A 24,705-nucleotide genomic window follows, 5' to 3' on the forward strand; every position below is an offset into this window, starting at 1 on the left:
CGAAGTGAAAGTCACACATCTTCCTGTTAAGATTCAACAGTGTTTTGGTTGTGCTTTTAATTCCTAAGTGCAACATTGACATGTAAGTGGCATAGCTGTAGGCAGCTGCTTAGTTTTAACATATACCCAGCTGAACAGTGAGGGCTCCTTCTGTGTCAGAGGGAGTGATCACATGCCAAAATTAAGCTGTAAAGAAAAACTTTGCTTACTCCATCATCTGTGAACAGAAATGAGCACAATGCTTAGCTCATGAAGCTCTGAGAATAAAAGCTGAAGTTATCTGATTAACTGTGGGGGGGTAATGAGCAATATATTTACCTGATGAGGCTACCAGAATGAAAGCTATTCTTACCTGATTACCTGTTGAAAAATTATTCAGTATTCTTACGTTTCCGGTGCAGCATCCCTATTCAGTATTCTTACACTTCCGGTGCAGCATCCCTAATCACTTAAATGTCGATTTCATTGTAGTCTTTGGATACATTTTTCTATGTCTTATTCTGTTTCTCTTGCCCATGTGTCTGTCTCATTATGTTTCTACATCTCCATGTCTTGTCTACATCTCTTTGTCTCTCTCAGATCGAGGAGGAATTCCGCAGGATCACACTAAAGCCACTGCATTCCACATTCCTGGGCAAGTTGGACCAATACACACCCAAGCTGTTGAGCCTGTACAGGAGGAAGGGTGGAGCCATTGGGAAGAAACTTGATGAGACCCTTGACATGTTATATGAGGCATGTATTTACAACACTTCTCCGGGAACCATCACCTTATCGTGGTGGAGAGGTTTGTGTGTCCCTATGAACCTGAGGGCTGTGTTGTCTGGAGCTTGGTGCTCCTGGTAGGGTCTCCCAAGGCAAAGTGGTCTCAGGTGAGGGGCCAGACAAAGAATGGTTCAAAAATCCTATGAAAAATCGAGGAAGGGATGAAGTGACCCTGCCCGGAGGAAGCCCGGGGCCCCCGTCTGGAGCCAGGCCCAGATGGAGGGCTCGTCAGCGAGCGCCTGGTGGCCGGGTTTGCCACGGAGCCCGGTCGGGCACAGCCCGAAAAAGCTACGTGGCAGACATCCCTCCATCCCATGGGCCCACCACCTGTGGGAGGAACCGCTGGGGTCGGGTGCGCTGCCACATGGGTGGCAGTGAAGGTCAGGGGCCTCGACGGACCAGACCCGGGCAGCAGAGGCTGGCTCTGGGGACGTGGAATGTCACCTCTCTGTGGGGGGAAGGAGCCGGAACTTGTGCGGGAGGTGGAGCGCCACCGGTTAGATCTCGTGGGGCTTACCTCTACGCACAGTCTTGGTTCTGGAACCATACTCCTGGATAGGGGTTGGACTCTTTTCTTCTCTGGAGTTGCCCAGGGTGTGAGGCGCCGGGCGGGTGTGGGGATACTCACAAGCCCCCGGCTGAGCGCCGCTACGTTGGAGTTTAACCCGGTGGACGAGAGGGTCGCCTCCCCTACGCCTGCGGGTTGTGGGGGGGGAAAACTCTGACTGTTGTTTGTGCATATGCACCAAACAAGAGTTCAGAGTATTCGGCCTTCTTGGAGACCTTGAGTGGAGTCCTGCATGGGGGCTCCAGTCGGGGACTCCATAGTTCTGCTGGGGGACTTCAACGCGCACGTGGGTAATGATGGAGACACATGGAGAGGCGTGATTGGGAGGAACGGCCTCCCTGATCTAAACCAGAGTGGTTGTTTGTTGTTGGACTTCTGTGCTAGTCATGGATTGTCTATAACGAACACCATGTTCGAACATAGGGATGCTCATAAGTGTACTTGGTACCAGAGCACCCTAGGCCAAAGGTCAATGATCGATTTTATAATCGCTTTCATCTGATCTGAGGCCATATGTTTTGGACACTCGGGTGAAGAGAGGGGCGGAGCTGTCAACCGATCACCATCTGGTGGTGAGTTGGGTCAGGGGGTGGGGGAAGACTCTGGACAGACCTGGTAAGCCCAAACGGGTAGTGCGGGTAAATTGGGAACGTCTGGAGGAGGCCCCTGTCCGACAGACTTTCAACTCACACCTCCGGGCGGAGCTTTTCGTGCATCCCTGTGGAGGCTGGGGGCATTGAACCCGAGTGGACAATGTTCAAAGTTTCCATTGCTGAAGCTGCGGTGAGGAGCTGTGGTCTTAGGGTCTTAGGTGCCTCAAGGGGCGGTAACCCACGAACACCGTGGTGGACACCGGTGGTCAGGGAAGCCGTCCGATTGAAGAAGGAGTCTTTCCGGGATATGTTATCCCAGACGACTCCGGAGGCAGTTGCAAGGTACCGAAGGGCTCGAAGGGCTGCAGCCTCTGCCGTGAAAGAGGCAAAGCAGCGTGTGTGGGAGAAGTTCGGAGAAGACATGGAGAAGGACTTTCGGTCGGCACCAAGGTACTTCTGGAAAACCGTTCGCCACCTCAGGAGGGGGGGGAAGCGGGGAACCATCCAAGCTGTGTACAGTAAGGATGGGACGCTGCTGACCTCAACTGAGGAGGTAATAGGGCGGTGGAAGGAGCACTTTGAGGAACTCCTAAATCCGACTAATACGCCCTCTATGGTAGAGGCAGAGCTGGAGGATGAGGGGGGGGATTGGCATCAATTTCCCTGGTGGAGGTTGCTGAGGTAGTTAAACAACTCCACAGTGGCAAAGCCCCAGGAATTGATGAGATCCGTCCCAGAAATGCTTAAAGCTCTGGGTGTGGAGGGGTTGTCTTGGTTGACACGCCTCTTCAACATTGCGTGGAAGTCTGGGACGGTGCCTAAGGAGTGGCAGACCCGGGGTGGTGGTTCCCCTTTTAAAAAGGGGGGACCAGAGGGTGTGTGCCAATTACAGGGGTATCACACTTCTCAGCCTCCCGGTAAAGTCTACTCCAAGGTGCTGGAAAGGAGGGTTCGGTCGATAGTCGAATCTCAGGTTGAAGAGGAACAATGCGGATTCCGTCCCTGGTCGTGGGAACAACGGACCAGATCTTTACTCGCAAGGATCCTGGAGGGAGCCTGGGAGTATGCCCAACCAGTCTACATGTGTTTTGTGGATCTGGAGAAGGCGTATGACCGGGTGCCCCCGGGAGATACTGTGGGAGGTGCTGCGGGAGTACGGGGTGAGGGGGTCCCTTCTCAGGGCCATCCAATCCCTGTACGACCAAAGCGAGAGCTGTGTCCGGGTTCTCGGCAGTAAGTCGGACTCGCTTTCAGGTGAGAGTTGGCCTCCGCCAGGGCTGCGCTTTGTCACCAATCCTGTTTGTAGTATTTATGGACAGGATATCGAGGCGTAGTCGGGGTGGAGAGGGGTTGCAGTTCGGTGGGCTGGGGATCTCATCGCTGCTTTTTTGCAGATGATGTGGTCCTGATGGCATCATCGGCCTGTGACCTTCAGCACTCACTGGATCGGTTCGCAGCCGAGTGTGAAGCGGCTGGGATGAGGATCAGCACCTCTAAATCGGAGGCCATGGTTCTCAGCAGGAAACCGATGGAGTGCCTTCTCCAGGTAGGGAATGAGTCCTTACCCCAAGTGAAGGAGTTCAAGTACCTTGGGGTCTTGTTCGCGAGTGAGGGGACAATGGAGCGGGAGATTGGTCGGAGAATCGGCACAGCAGGTGCGGTATTACATTCAATTTATCGCACCGCTAGACGAAAAGAGAGCTGAGCCAGAAGGCAAAGCTCTCAATCTACCGGTCAGTTTTTTGTTCCTACCCTCACCTATGGTCATGAAGGCTGGGTCATGACCGAAAGAACAAGATCCAGGGTACAAGCGGCCGAAATGGGTTTCCTCAGGAGGGTAGCTGGTGTCTCCCTTAGAGATAGGGTGAGAAGCTCAGTTATCCGTGAGGAGCTCAGAGTAGAGCCGCTGCTCCTTTGCGTCGAAAGGAGCCAGTTGAGGTGGTTCGGGCATCTGGTAAGGATGCCCCCTGGGCGCCTCCCTAGGGAGGTGTTCCAGGCAAGTCCAGCTGGGAGGAGGCCTCGGGGGAGACCCAGGACTAGGTGGAGGGATTATATCTCTAACCTGGCCTGGGAACGCCTCGGGATCCCCCAGTCGGAGCTGGTTAATGTGGCCCAGGAAAGGGAAGTTTGGGGTCCCCTGCTGGAGCTGCTACCCCCGCGACCCGACCCCGGATAAGCGGATGAAGATGGATGGATGGATGTATTTACAACAGTGTAGTAGTAGTTTTTTGTTTGGTTTTATGTAGTTGCTTTCTGACGTCTGTATTCTTATAAATCTCATATTTCTCATATTAATGCGTAATCTCATTTCATATTTTTGTAGGACAGCAACACTGAGTCCCGAAGAGAAGTTGTGATCAGAGGCCTCACACTCTACCTTGGTGAAAACACTGGAGAGTTAATCAAGGACTACCAGGTAAAGAAAATATTACTATGCTGTAGCTCTGATTCAAAGCCCTGCCAATATGAGACACGTTTGTGCAAAAATAGCTGTTTAAATAATGTGCCTATTTATAAATAGATTTGATTCATTTAATTGTATCAAAATGCCTTTCACATGAAGAACACAAAGTACAATCAAGGATAAAAAACACAAAGTCCAGGACTTATTTCCATTTGTGGTACTCATAATATTTTAGTATTTAATTATTAGAAATGCTGCAGTGAAACATGGAAAATCAACACAGATATCTAGAGACATGTACAAGAATGTCCTAGGGTTTGATGATAACTGCTGCTAACAATTGGATTTGATTATTTTTATGGAATTTTGAAGATTGGAATATGTTGGAATATGTCTTTGCTCTGCTATGATTATTAAAAATGCTGTAGTGAAAGAACAAGAAAGTAATGACAGATGTATAACCATTTATATAATTATGTACCCAACAGAACCAAATATATGATCCTTTATACGATAAGCTGCTTTGCTTAATTGAATGAGCGAAAGATGATTTCTCCAATAATAGGTCTTAAATTGCCTTAAATGGCATTTAATTGAACTATGTGATACCTGTAGACACCCTTGCTAAGCTACAATACTATTCAAAACTACCACATAACAATCGGATCCTCTGTTTGGAGAGGGAACAAAGAGTTATGCATCCTTCACATTACTATACCATAAATATGTTTTATTCTCTCTGGTGTATTTCACAGGTTTTCAATGACGACGATGCTGCAGCCGTCCAAGAAGCTCTTACTGCATATGTCCTCGGTATCTTTGTTCTCAGCAAAGCCAGGGATGGTCTCCCCAAGCAGGCTGGAATAGCCGTTGAGGGAGCAGAAGTCTTTTTGGTATCCCAGATGTGGCACATGCTTGCACCTATCTGATGGGCCTTATCTATGCCTTGGAACTAAGGTACCCTAATAACTGAAATACACATTTGAGGTCTTTCAGAAGATCTTCCTAGAGCTGGAGGATGCGAACAAAAAAATGTCCTCCAAAGTCCATGATCTCAAGGTCTGTTTGCATGCTTAAAAGCTATACAGGTGGTGTTGAAGGTTTAGGATTTGAGTGAACTCACTCTTTTGCAGAGTTTTACAGAGTTTTACTCAGTTCTTCTGTGTTTGATGAGTTTGATGCTGGTGCCTGCTTTATTATGTTATGTATTGTGAATTCTATATGTTCTTTGCACTTTAAATGGCACACATAATTCAGCTCCAGCTCAAGAAAAACATTTAAAGTAACCTGAACTATATTTTTCAAGCAGCTTTTCATGTACTGCCACAAAAGGCAGAGAAACCATGTAGAACTGGACATTTCTTCATTTCATTTCATTTTTTCCTCATCAATGTATCTGAATGTAGCTGTGGGTTTGAATGTAGCTGTTTGACAGCTAAGATTTCATTTTGTTATGGTGTTCTAACCTCTAAAGGTCGTGACACACTGACCCGATAGTCGGCCGTCGGACAGTCTGGCGAGGTCAGTAACTTGAGTCTGTTTGGTGTGTTCCGTGCCGTCATCCCTCGGAGGAGCTGTCAGCCTTCATTTTGGCCGACCTGATATGCTTGGTCGGAAAGCGATCAGTCGAAGTCACTCCACCAGTCTGATTGGTGGAGTGCTAACCCGGAAATGGCGAGCGGGATAAGCGCGGTGAACAGCCTCTCAAAATCGAAACGAAAATCTTTTAAACTGACCTTTGTTGATCTGAAATGAAGAGCCGCCATTAATTCCCATTTGTAACATCCGGGAGCAGCCAGACCCACGTGATGCGTTCGTCCAATCAGCTGCCGGTTTTTAAATTTTGGGCGACAATACAGATTAGCTCCTGCTGTTATGGAGACGTATTAAGTTCCAAGGCACCAACTCGGGGAGACTGATCAGTCCAACTGCTTTTTCTGCCAAGGGTCGGTCGTCTGGTTGGTGTGTCAAGGGCATAAGAAAGACTGTCAGTGGGGTTCTGATAGCATGTCCTGCGCTTATGGCACTGATCCCTTCAGTGTTTATGACTGTGGAATGGGTTCTTATTTTATTGTCAAATAAATTTGTTTATTTGAGCTAAACGACTTCCAAGTCTTGTTTTGGGTTAAGATGCATAATTATACCTGAGATTGTTTGACTCATGTGGGTGTTGTTCATAGTATCCAGTGTTGGGGCTGCAACAAATGATTTAATCTGTCGATTTTCTTGATAAATCGATTTGTAGTTTGGTCCATACAATTACAAATCTGTCATTCTTTTCCAAAGCCCAAGACGCAACCTAAAATGTATTGTTTTGTCCTGATCAGCAGTTCACAATTTAAAACATTCACATCAGAGGATCTGGGATTTTTCTTCTTAAAAAATTACTCAAAGAAAAAGTCCTGATTGTTGATTAATTTAGTTGTTAGCAACTAATTGATCAATCAACTAATCGTTGCAGCTCCTGTCTTTTTATCAGTATGGTAGACACTTGGCTCCATGGCAGCATATCTTGACATGTGATAAGAGGATTGTAAATTAACACATAGATGACATATACTTAACTTTTTAAGTTGACCAAGCATGATACAAAATATTGTGCCTGATCTACTTAAAAAAGGTAAGGCAACTTTTTGCATCAGATTATTATGTAGATAAAGCAAGGCTAGTCTTTGTATAGGCTACTTCATTTCTTGAATGTAAGAAATGAGTTTTGGAAGTATAGTCTACTTAATTTAGTAAGTAAAGTCTACTGAATTTAGTAAGTAAAGTCTACTTAACTTTGCAAGTTCAGTCATTTGCAAAACTAAGTTGACTTTACTTGAAAAATTAATATTGACTTTACTTCCAAAACCCATTTCTTACACACAAGGAATTAAGTAGCCTATACAAAGACCAGCCTTGCTTTATCTACATAATAATCTGATGCAAAAAGTTGCCTTACCTTTTTTAAGTAAATCAGGCACAATATTTTTATCAGTGCAATGGGTTTATGGTCTCAATCACTAGTTTCAAGTCTTCTTCAATACAGCATGATATTCATTTTGTAAATGATAGTCCCATTTATTTTAAAATTGACGATAAAGCAGGGGATGCTTTAGGGGCGTGGCTACACCCCGACCTGTCAACCAGGACAGAGGATTAGCAACGCTAACCATGGCACTGTGGACATTACAATAGACCTGAACTTGTTTTTGGGTGTTCATGTTATCATCTGAAACTTTGACCCACTCACTAAGTGTTTTCAAATGTCTTGTTTAGCGTTATGCCAACCAAGCTAGCTAGCTACCCACTAGCATTAGCTGGTAACCTAAGGAAATGAAAGGCGGCAACACTCGGAGGTCCACGTTTACCTGCTGGTAAATCTCCACTCGATGACTCGCTTCAGAAGGGTTGAAAATTGGCAACTTTCCCTCTTTAGCGTTAGCTTAGTTGTTGCGCCATTGCAATAGGGGTGGGAATCACCAGAGGCCTCACGATACAATATCATCACAATATTTATGTCACAATACAATAATAAATAATAAATGTAATTTAGCTGACGCTTTTTATCCAAAGCGACTTACAATTGCTACATATGTCAGAGGTTGCACACCTCTGGAGCAACTAGGGGTTAAGTGTCTTGCTCAGGGACACATTGGTTGATGTATCGCACTGGGAATCGAACCCGGGTCGCAATATTCTGTGATATATTGCAATTTATTACCTTATTTCCAACTTCAAAATTTTCCCAATTTCAAATTATGTCCCCAAAAGGAAACTTTGTCAACATCTGTTTCATCTAAAAAGATACATTTCTCTGTCTGTTAATCTCACTTCAATTGTATTTCTGCAAAATGGGATTGTCAATCAGACAAACTGACCAAAACATATATAATAATAGATCCATACTTGGCGCCTGTGTATCGATACAGTATTGCCACAGAAAATATCACAATACTATGCTCTATCGGTTTTTCCCCCCACCCCTACATTGCAACCATAAACAACACTGGCTTGGCCGCGTCATTCTCCCCAGCTCCACCCTCTTGTCAAATACCGTCATATCCGGTTGCAAAAAAGAAGATGGTGTCGCCAAACTTGAGGCTTCAAAATTGCAGTCCACAAACCAGTGGTTGACATCACGGCTGTTACGTCCACTATTTTTACTCTGCACTAGTCTATGTGGGGCAGTCAGGTGATGGGTAAAGGATATGAAATCAGAGGCTATCTTATGGATGGAAGGAAAATGGAGGGGCCTGGGGAATAGGGAATGTGGCTGAAGAGGAGGGACAGAGAGACAAACTGAGACCGATAATATGAATATGTCAAAGTTGTGTTTGAATATTACATCAGCTGCCCCTAAGTGGCCAAAAGAACAAAACATGCTGCAGCTTTAAGTTAACTGTATGCCAAAACAAATTCCATAAATTGACAAGAATTCTATTTTCTTCACAGAATCCTATTAAACAGCAGCTAAGTACACCATTAGTAATGAAAGGGATGAAGGGGATTAGTGGCCCATTAGGACAGGTTTCAGTGCAGCTTTTACAAGAAAATCCTGCCAAACAATAATGGGATCATTTCTGTCTCTGGCTGTGGCTTGTTGATGGACAGAGATCAGCTTTTATTGTATCAAAGCTAGATGACAGCAACTGATGTTCACAGATTATTTTTTGCCGTCTGACATACCCGATGAAACACTTCCAACAGCTTAGCTCGGCCAACAGTCTCAGTACAGAACTCTGAGACCCACTTAATGTCTGCCTCATTAATTATAGTTACAGTCTGTATCGGGCAAAGTCAATGTAAGAGAGGCAGTGGTGATTGATCAATTACTGTAGTGTAGAAGGCGGTGGTAACCATAGCCACCAGGTGATGAATCACCATGGGCCCTTCTACTTTACATATGACTCTGATGAACCAATTAACCCAGTCAACCAGTTCACCGTGTCAGCGCAAATAACAGTGCGTCACTTCATCAAGATGATAGGAAGACAGCTTAGTCAGTTTACAATGTTGATTACCAGCAGGAGGATGTTTTTACAACTAAACATACTGCTGCCTCAATATGCAACAAATTCATTTATACATTTGGTGGCATTTCTGGGGATGACGGCCAGGTTGTCAGTCTGCCACTTCAGTCCTAGTCTGTATCAACGGAAGTACATTTCCAGGATAAACCCTGACATCCGGTGCATGGCTCATGCGCCGGGTATCAGTTTTTGCCCTGCAGCTTCCGCTCTGTGTGTTGCCGTTTCCGAAATCCCTTCTCTACGGGGAAACAGCAACAACAACAACAACAACAAACTTTGAGCTAGCAAGCTCACCACCACTAACGGAGCGAGCTGGAAAATCAAACTTTTCCCGAACCCCGTGGGGAGCAAAGGCTGTTCTTGCTCGGGCTTTAACTTCTGGATATTTGGCAGCATTGCCACAACGGACCGAATGGCTTCGCCACATCTTTTTCCGCCTATAACTAGCGACAACCTCAACGCTCATCGTTCTCAGCCACTCCCTCTGTCCGCTGATTGGACCACCAAATATTTGGCCGGAGGAAACCCAAGAATATACCGCAAACCCAGACGGTGTACTGAAGGAAAATGAAAATTGAACGGAAGTACGTAGGAGGGCGGAGCCGGGCTAACTTTCTACTTCTACTCACAAATGTCAGAGAGAAAATTTTTGTTTTTACTCCACTACATTAATCTGACAGCTTTAGTTTCTAGTTACTTTACACTTTAAGATTTTTGCACACAAAACACATAATTAGAAAATTAAACTACCCAACAATTTACCAGCCTTAAAGTCCAGCTGAAATGAATAGACCATTATGTTGTGTTCTCACTAGTCTATATACACGATGTTCTACTTCCGGCCAGGTTGTCAGTCTGCCACTTCAGTCCTAGTCTGTATCAACGGAAGTACATTTCCAGGATAAACCCTGACATCCGGTGCATGGCTCATGCGCCGGGTGTCAGTTTTTGCCCTGCAGCTTCCGCTCTGTGTGTTGCCGTTTCCGAAATCCCTTCTCTACGGGGAAACAGCAACAACAACAACAACAACAAACTTTGAGCTAGCAAGCTAAGCGGTTAAAATTGTATGTTTTTAAGAAAATTCCGATCATGCAACAAGACAGGCCTGCTTGGTTCTTTCATGGAATGATTGAAAAGATTTACAAAGAATATGTTTACGGCATTTCCTCTCTAACTGGGACGTTTCTGGACCGATTGGTGGGATTTCTGTGGACAGAGACTGGTAAGAGCTAATGAGGTTTAACCATGTATCCAACTAGTTTAACCCTTGTGTTTTCCTCCCGTCGACCATGCACTTGTTGTCCTCCCGGGTTTTACCGGGTTTATAAAGCATGAAGTATAAATTATCACCCAATTCTGTGTTACATCTTCTTAGCCAACTTCTTTCCAACCTATTACCACTAGTTTTACACTTATTTTTTTAATATATGGTCAAAAAAACGCATTTATGTAAAATTATACCTAATTTCTGAGTTAAAAAAAAGCTGAAATTATGAATTATTTTGACTAATAATGGTATAAGGTTTTGGTATAAGTCAAAGTTTAGTCAGGATACTGTTTTGAAACTATTTCAATTTTTTTAATGGCAGCCAATAATCACACTTGTTGTCCTCCTGGGTCAAAATTGACCCGGTCTGTTTATTAATAAATAAAGCATAAAGTATAAATTATCACCCAATTCTATTTTACACCTTCTCAACAACTTCATTCCAACTCATTACCACTAGTTTTACAGTTATTTTTGGAATTTATGGTGAATAAACTTAAACAATACCTAATTTTTGGGGTAAAATAAGCATAAATTATGAATTATTTTCATTATAGTTAAGATCAGATGAACCTATGTTTGTGGATAATCACTGACTGGTATATGTTAGTGATTAGTCAGGATGTGGTTTTGAAACCATTTTATTATTTTTAATGGCAGCCAATAAGGGTAAAAATTGACTTGGTCTGCTTTGCGTGTTTATAAAGCATAGACAATTATAATTAATCACTCAATTCTGTGTTACCACTTTTATTCAACTTCATTCCAATTCATCTCAACTAGTTTTACACTTATTCTTTTCTATTTATGGGCAACAGACCTCATTTACATGAAATGATACCGTATTTCTGAGTAAAATGAGTAGAGATCATTAGTTGTGTTTGGATTAATGGCTGATATGTGACAATTATTATATTCCCAGGTTAAAATTAACTGATGCAATTGTATTCACAAACAAAGGAGAGCTACCAAAAATGGAAAAAACTAATTTACGGAAAATTGTCTTGTCTCCATTCAGAGAAAGACGCATCAAAGGTGTTATAACAAGCTTACAAAGCTGTAGTTTGAAGACGTGTCGGTATGTTTGTATTTGTGTGTGTGTGTGTGTGTGTGTGTTTGTGTGTGCATATGTGTGTGTTTGTGTGTGTGTGTATATGTCCGTGCACATGTGTGTGTGCATGTGTGTGTCTGTGTACATTTTTATGTCAGGACAGCTCAATAGTGTGATATATTGCAGGTCTCAGCTGTGTGTGTGTGTGTGTGTGTGTGTGTGTGTGTGTGTGTGTGTGTGTGTGTTGGCACACATGTGCGTGCATGCATGTGCACGTCTGCATGTACATGTGTGTCCGTGTGTGTGCGTGTTCATCTGCTGAAAAGTACAGTAGTGTGATCCACTATGCAACAGGTGTGTGTGTGTGTGTGTGTGTGTGTGTGTGTGTGTGTGTGTGGGCATGTGTGTGCATGTGTGTGTGCGCGTGCATGTTCATGTGCTGAAAAGCACAATAGTGTGATTTTTTGCAGGTCTCAGCTACTGTGTGTTTGTGTGTGTGTGTACTGTAGGTGTAGGTAGGTGTGTGTGTGTGTGTGTGTGTGTGTGTGTGTGCACGCGAGCATGTGTGTGTGGGTGTTTGTGTGTCTCCGCATGTGCATTCATGTACGTGTGTGTGTGTTCATCTGCTGTTGAGTGCAAAAGTGCCCCATTGCACTAGACCACAAATGCTATAAAATTAAATAAAACACCAAAAATTCAATGAAAGTAGTGATCATTAATATTACTTGCGAAGAACGTCATTGTTATTTTTGGTAAATGTGGTTGAAAGAAACCCATATTTCTATAAGAAACTTTGAAAACGGGTCAAATTTTAACCCGAAGCCAACACAAGGGTTAAGTAGCTCACGCTACTCTACTGTGTCAACAGTGCAAATGTTCCACCAAAACTAGTTCCTTCCTGAGACTATTTACCAGAGCCACCGTCGCTGCGTCCAGAGCTTGGCACCACCCAAGACGATTGTGATTGGATTAAAGAAATGCAAACAACCCAGAGTGTTTTTTTCTCCTATCCCAGGATGCATCTGTGGTGTAGCCAGACCGTACTCCACAGTGCTGTGGAGACTACAGCAGTAGTATCTTTCAATGGGTTTTCTGAGTTTCTTTAGATGCAAAGACTTAACACATTTCAAGGACATTTTTCCAATATTTGTGATTTAACTTAATAACTTACTGGTTTAATGCAATAACAACTACAAGCACTCATATTGGCAAAAGTCAGAAGTAACAGCACTACATACTGGTGAAAGCCAGTTCAAGTCACATTCGCTTGATTGTTTCACAAATTTCACTTGTCCATATCAAAATCAGGTGAGCAGGGAAAGTAGTTTGACTTTAAGTGACCTGTGAATTTGCATGCCTGCTGACAGTTTAATTTGTGAAAGACTTTTTTGTCAAGCAGCCCCCGCTAATAGATCAAATAAAGAGTCTGAGAATAAAGGTCAAATCTGAATTAAATAAGTGTTCCACGCGAAGGGAAGTTTCCTCTGATGATCCTTTTTCTCTGTGTTATAAACCTTGAGGTGATAATTACAGCCTTATGAGGAAATCCCATGAAATGAGATACAGAGATACAGAGATACATAGCTTTGGGACTTCAGAAGCTTCCATTCAAGAAGGAAACTGATGTTAAAGATGAGCAGGAATGTTGCAGTGGTGAAATGTAACTAAGTACATTTACTCAAGTACAGTACTTAAGTCAAATGTTAATGTAAGTTTTTTATTTTCATGCCACTTTCTACTAGCCTGGTCCTACCAGACTCTGGTACATTTCATTTGTACAGAGTCTGACCACTCTCCATTGACAAGTGTTAACTTCCTTGAAGGCGGATACTCTATTGAAGTTTAAAACTATTGGATCTGCCCAGAGCCACTCTGGATCTGCCATAACCAATCGCTAACGTTTGGTCATGATGTCGGCTTAGCATCGCTAGTGTTCGCCTTAGCTAACTCCTTCACCACTAACGGAGCGAGCTGGAAAATCAAACTTTTCCCGAACCCCGTGGGGAGCAAAGGCTGTTCTTGCTCGGGCTTTAACTTCTGGATATTTGGCAGCGTTGCCACAACGGACCGAATGGCTTCGCTCACATCTTTTTCCGCCTATAACTAGCGCACAACCTCAACGTCATCGTTCTCAGCCACTCCCTCTGTCCGCTGATTGGACCGCCAAATATTTGGCCGGAGGAAACCCAAGAATATACCGCAAACCCAGACGGTGTACTGAAGGAAAATGAAAATTGAACGGAAGTACGTAGGAGGGCGGAGCCGGGCTAACTTTCTACTTCTACTCCGCAAATGTCAGAGAGAAAAATTTTAGTTTTTACTCCACTACATTAATCTGACAGCTTTAGTTTCTAGTTACTTTACACTTTAAGATTTTTGCACACAAAACACATAATTAGAAAATTAAACTACCCAACAATTTACCAGCCTTAAAGTCCAGCTGAAATGAATAGACCATTATGTTGTGTTCTCACTAGTCTATATACTCAATGTTCTACTTCCGGGATTGCTCCGTTGCCACTGGAAAATCTGCCGGATGTCACTCTTTAAAGCCGCCCATGGCGATTGTGATTGGTTTAAAGAAATGCTAAGAAACCAGAGCACGTTTTTCTCCCATCCCAGAATGCTGTGTTGACTAGCCAGACCCTAGTCTGCAGCACTGTGGCGGAAGGTCTAGCAAAGTGAGACTATATTCTCACAGTTTAAACATAGTACTGTTTTGATTGTTTCCAATTTCTTTTTTTTGTGATCAATTTTTTATTAGCACCTTCAGACATACAAAACAAAAAAGGTAATGTCAGATGGCGCACAGAACAAAGAAACACAAATTGAACAAGAACAGAGACACTCTCCCACCCCCCACCACAACAAACCATAAACCATACCTTGCCTAATCACTCTCCTCTAGTTGTTGTGGGGCTGAGGTCATTAAGTCTGATATTTGTGGTGCTGCCCTTTCCCATAGGCTGATAGTTGATGATTTGGCTTTGTTAATCCTTGCTGTAGAGAGCTCAAGCTATGTCCAAAAAATACGGCAACCACTGTTTTATACCAAGCGAATGAGGGCGGAGCCAGCGCTGAGCTATCATTTTCTTGGTTACAGTTGAGCCGGCTAGCCAAATCTTCCTCTGTCTCTCGAGCAGGTGGAATTTAGAGTTGTCGTTAAGTAACAAAACAATCAGGTCAGTAGGAATTCGACATACTATCACATCAGACAGTATTGATGTTGTTTTGTTCCAAAACTCATGCACCTGTTCACACTCCCAGACCATATGCAGGTACGTTCCAGTTTGTTCAGGTTGACAGAATGTACAATAGGGAGTAGGAATGGCTTTAGAGACGTATCTCTTCTGAGGAGTCCAATATGTCCTATGACATATGTTGAAGTGGATATACTGGTGATTTGGGTTTTTGGAACAGTGGAAAATGTTTTCCTAAATTGTCTCCCAATTAATTGCGTTCCCCTCAGGTCTTGTTTCCAATTTCTAAAATGTGGAGTACTTTTAATTTTAATACTTTAAAGGTGCTCTAAGCGATGTCATGCATTTTTTGGGCTACAATATTTTTTGTCACATACAGAAAACATCTCACTATCCGCTAGCTGCCTGTCCCCTGAATACACTGTAAAAAAACGCGGTCTCTGTAGACAGCCCAGGCTCCACAAACGGTAACAAAAACAAACTGCGCCAACCTGCACCACCAAACATAACAAACAGTGTTCCAGCCAATCACCGACAAGAAGGAGTTGGTTGAGACATGACCGCAGCAGCGTTAGCACGTAGGCTACTTGCACAATACGCATTCATGACTCTTTCAGGAAGCCTGGAAGGGAGGGGGAGGGGACGGGATGAGGAGGAGGGAGGGGCGAGCTAGCCTCTATTTTGTTTGACAATACTTTGAACGTCAACAAGAGGTAACATCACCCAACATCGCTTAGAGCACCTTTAAGTAGTTTTCCTGATGATACTATATTAGTATTTTTTACAGTGTGGTATTAGTATTTCTTTTTTACTTAAGTAAAGGATCTGAATACTTATTCCACCACTGGCAGAAGCAGATACCTATCAACTACAGTAAGCTCGCTTTACATTTGTGAAAAGCACATGGAGTTTGGCATTTTAAAACTCTCACTGCTCCATCTTTGACACTGCCATTCAACCATTTTTTAAGCCATATATTTCACACACACAAGGAGACATCCCTTAAGACTTACCACAGCCCTCCAACTTAAGTTCCTCAACTATAACACTGTCAGAGGTGACACTATTGTTGTTCCTCAGCCTGACATTTTCCTTTCCCTGCTCGGCCTCACTCTTGACCTTCTCCACAGTATGGAGGCCCTCCAGCCGAGCAATGCAATATTCTCTATAGGTGCATATCAACTGCCAAGACCGTTTTCAAAGGTTCCTTCCACCCTGAGACACCTCACCTGCAAACTACAAAGAACAGGCATTTTCAATCACAGGTCTCAGATGCAGTGGCCTTAGTATCCATGGCCCCTGGGCGCTCCTGCACATGGCTGACCCTTCAGCTCAGTGGTGGGAGCAGTTCAAAGCCGAGCAGGGACGACAGACATCTCTCAGCCTCTAACAAATACAACACACGTCCACATTAACCCGTGGGCAAACGCTCGCACAGCAAAAAAGCAGAAGAAAAGCAGGCCCGAGCCACTCAGGCAACTCTGGAGATGTCTGGGTAAAATAATTGCCCGAATTATAAATGATCCTGACACATTTAGTCAAACACTTTCTCTTTGTTGATACTCACTAATGATGATTTATGATCATAGGCCGTTAATGCACATGCAGTGCTTCATCACAGCCCTAAAAGCTGCAAGACTCACTAACTCAGATTATTAGATTAATATTTTATGACAGTAATTAGGGCAGCACAGACTGGTTAGGGAGTAAAGACTAAAACACTGCTGATAAAAGGCAAATAGTCACACTTCACATAAAGATGGGCTTAATTTGGAGGATATGGCCCCAGTAAACAATTAATGCATACATATCAGAACTTGGGTCTTATGTTGGTAGTTTTGGGGACATCTTGTCAAGGTGCAAAATCAGGGTCCAACAGGGAAAAGAAACGCAAGTAATCAGACGATCAGACAAGTTGTAAACAAGACAACAGTTTTGCCAGATTATCTAAACCAATTCATGTGGAGGTAAAAATGGTGGGTGGCATGCTGAAAATTCCCGCACACTACACTAATGACATTTTTGTTTAATGTTCCTCAAATTACAGGAGATGCTTGGACAGATACAGAAAATATGATGTATCAGTTTTGTTTTAGTACATCTGGTGGGATTTAGAGCCGTATCGTTACCCGTGTATTTCCTTGTTTTTGTTGACAGAGTTCTGATGATACAGACTACGGCTGAGCGGGAATGTGCAGCCGCTGAGCGCTTCATGACCTGCTTAAATCTTCATTCATTTCTTGACGCATCGTGTGAAGTAGATCAGATGAACAGCTCTCGATATGCGAATGACAGACGGCTGGATGGATGGACGACGGACATAGAGATTCCTTCCTTTATAGTTTTTATAGATTTAACATATTTTGATTGCATAACAGGAGGTGTATGTCTCTGTCATATAGGTCCCTAAGAACTAACTCTGCATTCTTTTTATGTATATCTCTGTTTCAATCTCATTCATTTGCCATAATGATCACTGGTATGCGGCCTTATTAGGCGCTAAAGCAGGGTGACATGATCATGTTCTTCTCTTTTTATCCCTTCACTTCCCTGGTTTTTATGGCCTAATTAGGATGGGCCCAGGGGAGATCCCTCTGTGCTGGCACACAGGAGAGGTTGGGGGGGGAAATGGGGGGGAATAAAATAGAGGAATAGAAAGACGCGTTGATACATGAAAGACAGTGAAAGAAATATTGGTGAAGAGATGGTGTGCGTGTGTGCGTGTGTGTGTGTGTGTGTGTGTGTGTGTGTGTGTGTTGGGGGTGCCCTGGCTGATGGTTGATGTGTTCTTGACTACAGCATTTCTTCATCTGAGAGCATGAAAGAGGTTGATGGGAAGGAACCTACAATAGGAAACTCAGTGGGCCAAAACACCTTCTTACCTTTCTTACCTTAATCAAACTGACTGTCTGGGGTCCAGGGTGTGGCCAAGGATGGACCATCGTTAGACACAGACACAGTGACAGGACACTGATATAGTATACACTGTGTGAAGCAAAGAGAAGGTGTGGAGGGTAGAGTAACATTACTTTAAACCTGTATTAGCTGTTTGACTTGGGGGCATCACAACATGCTGCACAAACAGCACTGACATAACTACAGTGGCAAGAAAAAGTATGTGAACCTTTTGGAATTTCAAGGTTTTCTGAATAAATTTGTCATAAAATGTGATCTGATCTTCGTCTAAGTCAAGGGTATTGACAAATATAATGTGTCTAAAAAAAATTAAAACAATTTGATCTTTCATGTCTATTGAGAACAACCAAAAAAACCTCATAGTGCCAGTGTTAATTTCGTTGACGAAGACTATTACAAAAAATATTCGTCAACAAACTTTTTTCACGGACAAAAACTAAATAAAAAGTCAGATATGATGATGAAGACAGTGACGAAATATAACAGACACTTTAGTCAACAAATAAAAATGAGACGAAAATGTTAGGGAGGGACGAATGGAGAAGAGATCCAATCAGAACCACTCTTTTTTGTGGGAGAAGTTGGGAAGAAATCCAATCAGCACGAATCTTTGAGGGTAGGTTGATTTATGCGGAAGCAGCAGAGCCATTTTAAAAAGCTGCGGCAAATGCAGACGCAACAGCTAAACAAACGCAGCAGCAGTTACACAGGAGGACGAGTTTGCAGAACTTTGCACAGTTTCGAGGACATTTTCACAACATTAAGGTTGTTTACATTATACTTAGTTGTGTTTAGTTGCACAGTCTTAGTTACACAGCTTTGGCTGATTTCACTTGACTTCGCTCGTTAGCAACACGCTAACGTTTTGCAGTGCACCCGGTCCGAGGGCAATGTCATGTCTCATGAATAACAGAAATGTCAGCGCTAGGTCGAGGACGAACCGTTAAATCTGTGTCTGTATTGCATATTCAAACCTTAATACCATTCCATAACAGACTGATTTTTCATCATTTAGTCAACTAAATCCACTGTAGATTTAGTCGACTAAAATCTGCTAATATTTGGTCTACTAAAACTAGACTAAGACTAAAAGACTTAAGACTAGACTAAGACTAAAACTCTTATGATATTTAGTCGACTAAAACTAGACTAAGACTAAAAGATTTCAGATGACTAAAATAAGACTGAAACTAAAAGGTGTGTTATTCAAAAGACTAAGACTAAATCAGAATTTGCTGTCAAAATTAACACTGCATAGTGCTTGTGGAAAAGTATGTGAACCCTTACTCAAAAAAGCTAATTGGAGTCTTAGCACACCTGGAGTCTCGTTAAGATAATGAGTTTGGAGGTGTGGACTACAGCTACTTTGACTGATAAAAACCCCTCAAACTTTTGGAGTTTGCGCTGCACAAGAAGAACACGCTTATGTGAGCCATGCCTCGCCAAAAAGAGCTTTCAGAGGATCTACAATCAAGAATTGTTGATTTACATAAAGCTGGCAAGGGTTACAAACTTATTTCAAAGACTTTAGAAATTCACCAGTCTACAGTTAGGCAAACAATTTACAAATGGAGACACTTTGGGACTATTGCTACTCTACTAAGAAGTGGGCGCCCAGTCAAAATGACACCAAGAGCACAATGAAGACTCATCAATGAGATCAAGAAACAATCCCGAATGACAGCCAAAGATTTGAAGGCATCATTTGAACTGGCTAACATCTCTGTTCATGAGTCTACAATACGTAAAACATTGAACAAGCAGGGTATCTACGGCAGGACATCACAAAGGAAGCCACTTCTTACTAAAAAGAACATTGCTGCACGCCTGAAGTTTGCAAAAGAGCACATTGACACATTGGCAAAATGTTTTATGGACTAATGAAACTAAGATTGAACTTTTTGGAAAAAAAACAGCGCTACATCTGGCCTAGAAAGGGCACGGCATATCATCATGAAAACATCATCCCAACCGTAAAGTATGGTGGAGGAAACATCATGATTTGGGCCTGCTTTGTTGCATCAGGGCATGGCCAGCTTGGAATCATTGAGGGGAAGATGAATTCCCAAGTATATCAGACAATTCTTCAGAATAATGTGAGAATGTCTGTCCGTCAGTTGAAACTGTGTAGAAGGTGGGTGATGCAACAGGACAATGACCCAAAACACCGGAGCAAGTCCACAACAGAATGGCTTCAGAAAAACAAAAAAACGCCTTTTGGAGTGGCCAAGTCAGAGCCCAGACCTCAACCCAATAGAGATGCTATGGATTGACTTGAAGAGGGCCATACACATAAGACGTCCAAAGAATATGACAGAGCTAAAGCAGGTCTGCCAGGAAGAATGGGCTAAGATTCTTCCTCAACGATGTGCAGGTCTGATCCACAGCTACAGGAAGCGCCTGGTTGAGGTTATTGCTGCCAAGGGGGGGGGGGTTCACCAGTTATCAATTCTAAGGGTTCACTTACTTTTTCCACTGCCATTTTGAATGTTGAATGAGTGTGTTCAATGAAGACATGAAAGATCAAAAAAAGGTTATTATTTTAGACACATATTTAGACTCAAAGCTAAAAACACAACAACCTCACCGTCCTCTCCATCCAATGGACAGGCACGCTTCCTCGGCTTAGAATTAGCTACGGTAGGAACCGATAAAAATAACACTACCTTGCTGTCCTCTCCACCCAACTGAACACACTTTATTGGCTTAGAATTACGGCAACAATTGCTAAACAAACTGCAAACTCACAGTCCTCTCTTCCCGATTTACAGCCCCCCTTTCTTGGCTTCAAATAACTCACCATTGTGGCTGGGTTATCTCAGTTGGTAGAGCAGGCGCACATATATACTGTAAATGTGTATACCTCGACGCAGAAGGTCCAGGGTTCGAATCCGACCTGTGACGATTTCCTGCATGTCTTCCTCCTCTCTCTCCCCTTTCATACCTAGCTGTCTGTTCCATTAAAGGCTGAAATGCCCACAACAAATCTTAAAAAAACGAGGAGTGCTGTTTTCAGTGACAGCATACTGAGAGAGATTATTGCCAGAGGCTTGAAAGGATGACCCCCGCGCCCAGAGCACATAGCGCCAGGGTTAAATCCCATTGAGGTGTGAGAGAACGCACAACAGGTTACTGGCCCCCTTCAAAAAACGCTTCACCAGGGGTTGCGCAAAAAACGATCTCTCCCCATAGCCCTCGTGTCAGGACAAAATGGCCGCCACATAGGCTTTAACTGCAGACGGGGCCAAATCATTATCCACCAAGGTCTGAAGGTAGGTTAACACGAGGGGCAGAGGACACAATGTGGAGTCTGCACCTTTCTCCACACACCAGCTCACACACCAGAAAGTGGACCATCATCCAGCATAACACGACATAGTAGAGGGGGCTTTCGCACCATGGATAGTGCATATAACAGCAGGGGGCAAGCCTAGACTCTCCAAGTGTTCCCGCTCAGTGGCTAGCCCATAGCCGCTGGCTTATTAAAGCTGCGAAAGTGTGTCCCTGTGCCACGGCAGTTGCCACGGTGGCCCCGCCAGTAGTTGAACCAGGGTTTGGAACCAGGATGCGCTAGTGCCGGTGCCACCAGAATGACCGACAGGCTCTCCTCCTGAATGCGTTCCAGGAGGCGAGGAATCAGAGGGACAGGGGGGGAAAGTGTATAGAAGGGCTCTGGGCCATGGTCGATGAGAACAGGCGTCCACCCCGAGAGGTGAATTGTCCCGCGTGTTCATAGAGAACCACAATGCGCACTGTGCATTTTCTTGTCAGGCAAACAGATCCACATTTCGCTCTCCCGAACCTGTTCCACAGCATCTGAACGAGAGCAGGATTCAATTTCTACTCGTTGTGAAAGGGACCCCCCCCCACCGGGGACATCAGGTCTGCCTCGCGGTTCAGAACCCCCGGAATGTACACTGCTCTGATTGAGAGCAGGTGTCTGTGTGACCACAGCAGCAGGCTCCTGGCTATTTCTAATAGCCGGGCTGAGCGCACACCGTCTTGATGGTTGTTATACGCCGCCGCTGTCATGTTGTCTGTTCTTATCACTACATGTCTGCCCGTCACTACCCGAGCAACGTGTTTCAACACTTTCAGCACTGTGGACAGCTCCAGGCAATTTATGTGAGGAGGTGGGGAATCTGACCTGATCTCCCTCCCACAACCTGCGATTCGCACATGCCCCCCCCCCAGCCAATGAGAGAAGCGTCTGTGTACACTTATGTACACAGACCGAACCAGCTCTGAATTTTCTTCATGTGGAGAAGTCCCAGGGGGACCACCACATGACTCGCAGACATCATGCTGAAACTAATAAAAAATCACAACTTTGTTTTGCAATTTTCACTGTCTCCCGCAATTTCATCGCAACAAAAATACAATGAGTTAATAATTTTTTACAAAGCTGCCGCAAAATCAGGCATTTGTGCTGCAACAATCTCAAAAAAAGGCCGCAAAATCCTGGAAGGATTATTTGTCATCCTTTATTTTACAATAACAAAATATATGACCAAAACTAATTAAAAGATGTCCCACGTGCCAGACTTTGTTTTTCATTTCATTTTGATCTATCAAATAACTGATAGACACAGTCATATTTCAGTAGGGAAATGATGTTTATTGAATTAACAGAAAATGTGCAATATGCATCAAAACAAAATTAGACCGGTGCATAAATTTGAGCACCCCAACAGAAAAATCACATCAATATTTAGTAGAGCCTCCTTTTGCAAAAATAACAGCCTCTAGACGCTTCGTATAGCCTCTAATGAGTGTCTGGATTCTGGATGAAGGTATTTTGGACCATTCCTCCTTACAAAACATCTCCAGTTCAGTTAGGTTTGATGGTTGCCGAGCATGGACAGCCCGCTTCAAATCATCCCACAGATTTTCACTGATATTCAGGTCTGGGGACTGGGATGGCCATTACAGAACATTGTACTTGTTCCTCTGCAGAAATGCCCAAGTAGATTTTGAGCAGTGTTTTGGGTCGTTGTCTTGTTGAAATATCCAGCCCCGGCGTAACTTCAACTTTGTGACTGATTCTTCAACATTATTCTCAAGAATCTGCTGATATTGAGTGGAATCCATGCGACCCTCAACTTTAACAAGATTCCCAGTACCGGCACTGGCCACACAGCCCCACAGCATGATGGAACCTCCACTAAATTTTACTGTGGGTAGCAAGTGTTTATCTTGGAACACTGTGTTCTTTTGCCGCCATGCATAACACCCCTTGTTATGACCAATTAACTCAATCTTTGTTTAATCAGTCCACAGCACCTTATTCCAACATGAAGCTGGCTTGTCCAAATGTGCGTTTGCATACCTCAAGCGACTCTGTTTGTGGCATGTGTGCAGAAAAGGCTTCTTCCGCATCACTCTCCCGTACAGCTTCTCCTTGTGCGAAGCGTGCGGAATTGTTGAACGATGCACAGTGACACCATCTGCAGCAAGATGATGTTGTAGGTCTTTGGAGGTGGTCTATGGGCTGTTTTTGACCGTTCTCACCATCCTTCGCCTTTGCCTCTCCGATATTTTACATGGCCTGCCACTTCTGGCCTGTACCAAGAACTGTGCCTGTGGTCTTTCATTTCCTCACTATATTCCTCACAGTGGACACTGACAGCGTACATCTCTGCGATAGCTTTTTGTAGCCTTTCCCTAAACCATAATGTTGAACAATCTTTGTTTTCAGGTCATTTGATAGATGTTTTGAGGCCCCCATGTTGCCATCCTTCAGAGGAGAGTCAAAGAGAACAACAACTTACAATTGGCCACCAATCACAACAACACAAGGGTTAACTATACGTTTATTTGACGTTTTGTATTGGCCTGGCGTTAAGCTTCGGGGGACCCCGAAACTCAACGCCAGGCCAATACAAAACGTCAAATAAACTGGACGGGTCCCGGTGACCCGAAGGACAACACAAGGGTTAAATACCTTTTCTCATGATTGGGTGCACCTGTCTATGAAGTTCAAGGCTTAATTGTGTGTTCCAATTAATCAGTGCTAAGTAGTTACAGGTATTCAAATCAACAAAATGACAAGGAAAAACTTTGTCTGGAAAATAACCCCGTACTCAGCTTTATATTAGAAAATGAATGGCATGCCACTGTGATTATTTTCTGTGGCGACAGAGTAAATTATTATGCCGCCTCAGAGGGGTGCCTAAACATTTTCATACCACTGTATGTGACTCTGAGAGCCACTGACCAACGGGTTGACGTAACACACGTACGTCGCCAAATGAATTTCCTTGTTTCTGATATGAAGACGAGATGTGTGTGACTCGAACATCTCACATTTACCAACAAAACGTACAGCGAAAGACCGTGCAAAACATTTCATACCGTCCTGCCAACCTGTATACATTTTAACATCAGTGTACGCTGGAATGTTTTTTCACACCAAAGTCGCTGAAAGCTGCTCCTGTTTCAATCCTGTCGGCTCTCTGCAGCTGGTGACGCGCGCGTACAAACACACACACGGTGGATCCAGGAAAAACCGGAGATGAGACGTTACAGGATGGCCTAAATTGAGGACAGCTACGCTCGTTATTGTAAGTGCAATGATAAGTTAAAGTCCAATAAGTACTTTATCAAACCATATAAATGCATGGCCACAGGCCAGGAGAGGAAATTAACTAACAATGTTAAGATCGTTTGCCTTAAATCCACCAGCCATTTTCATATACCAACATTTGCAGCATCCTGAGCATTTTAGGTAAGGTTACTAGCCAGTAGTAGAGTAGTGTAAGAGAAATTACTGAACAAGAGTGCCTGCAAATTGAAAATCTTATACCGTAATACAAGGCAGTTTGACTCCAAAATAAAAAAACTCCTCGTTTCAGCACTCATTCAATGTCATTTTGATTATGTATGCTCAGCATGGTACAGTGGTCTGACGATGAAAATGAAAAACA

This window comes from Sander vitreus, chromosome 21, assembly GCF_031162955.1.
Source record: "Sander vitreus isolate 19-12246 chromosome 21, sanVit1, whole genome shotgun sequence".
Lineage (NCBI taxonomy): Eukaryota > Metazoa > Chordata > Actinopteri > Perciformes > Percidae > Sander > Sander vitreus.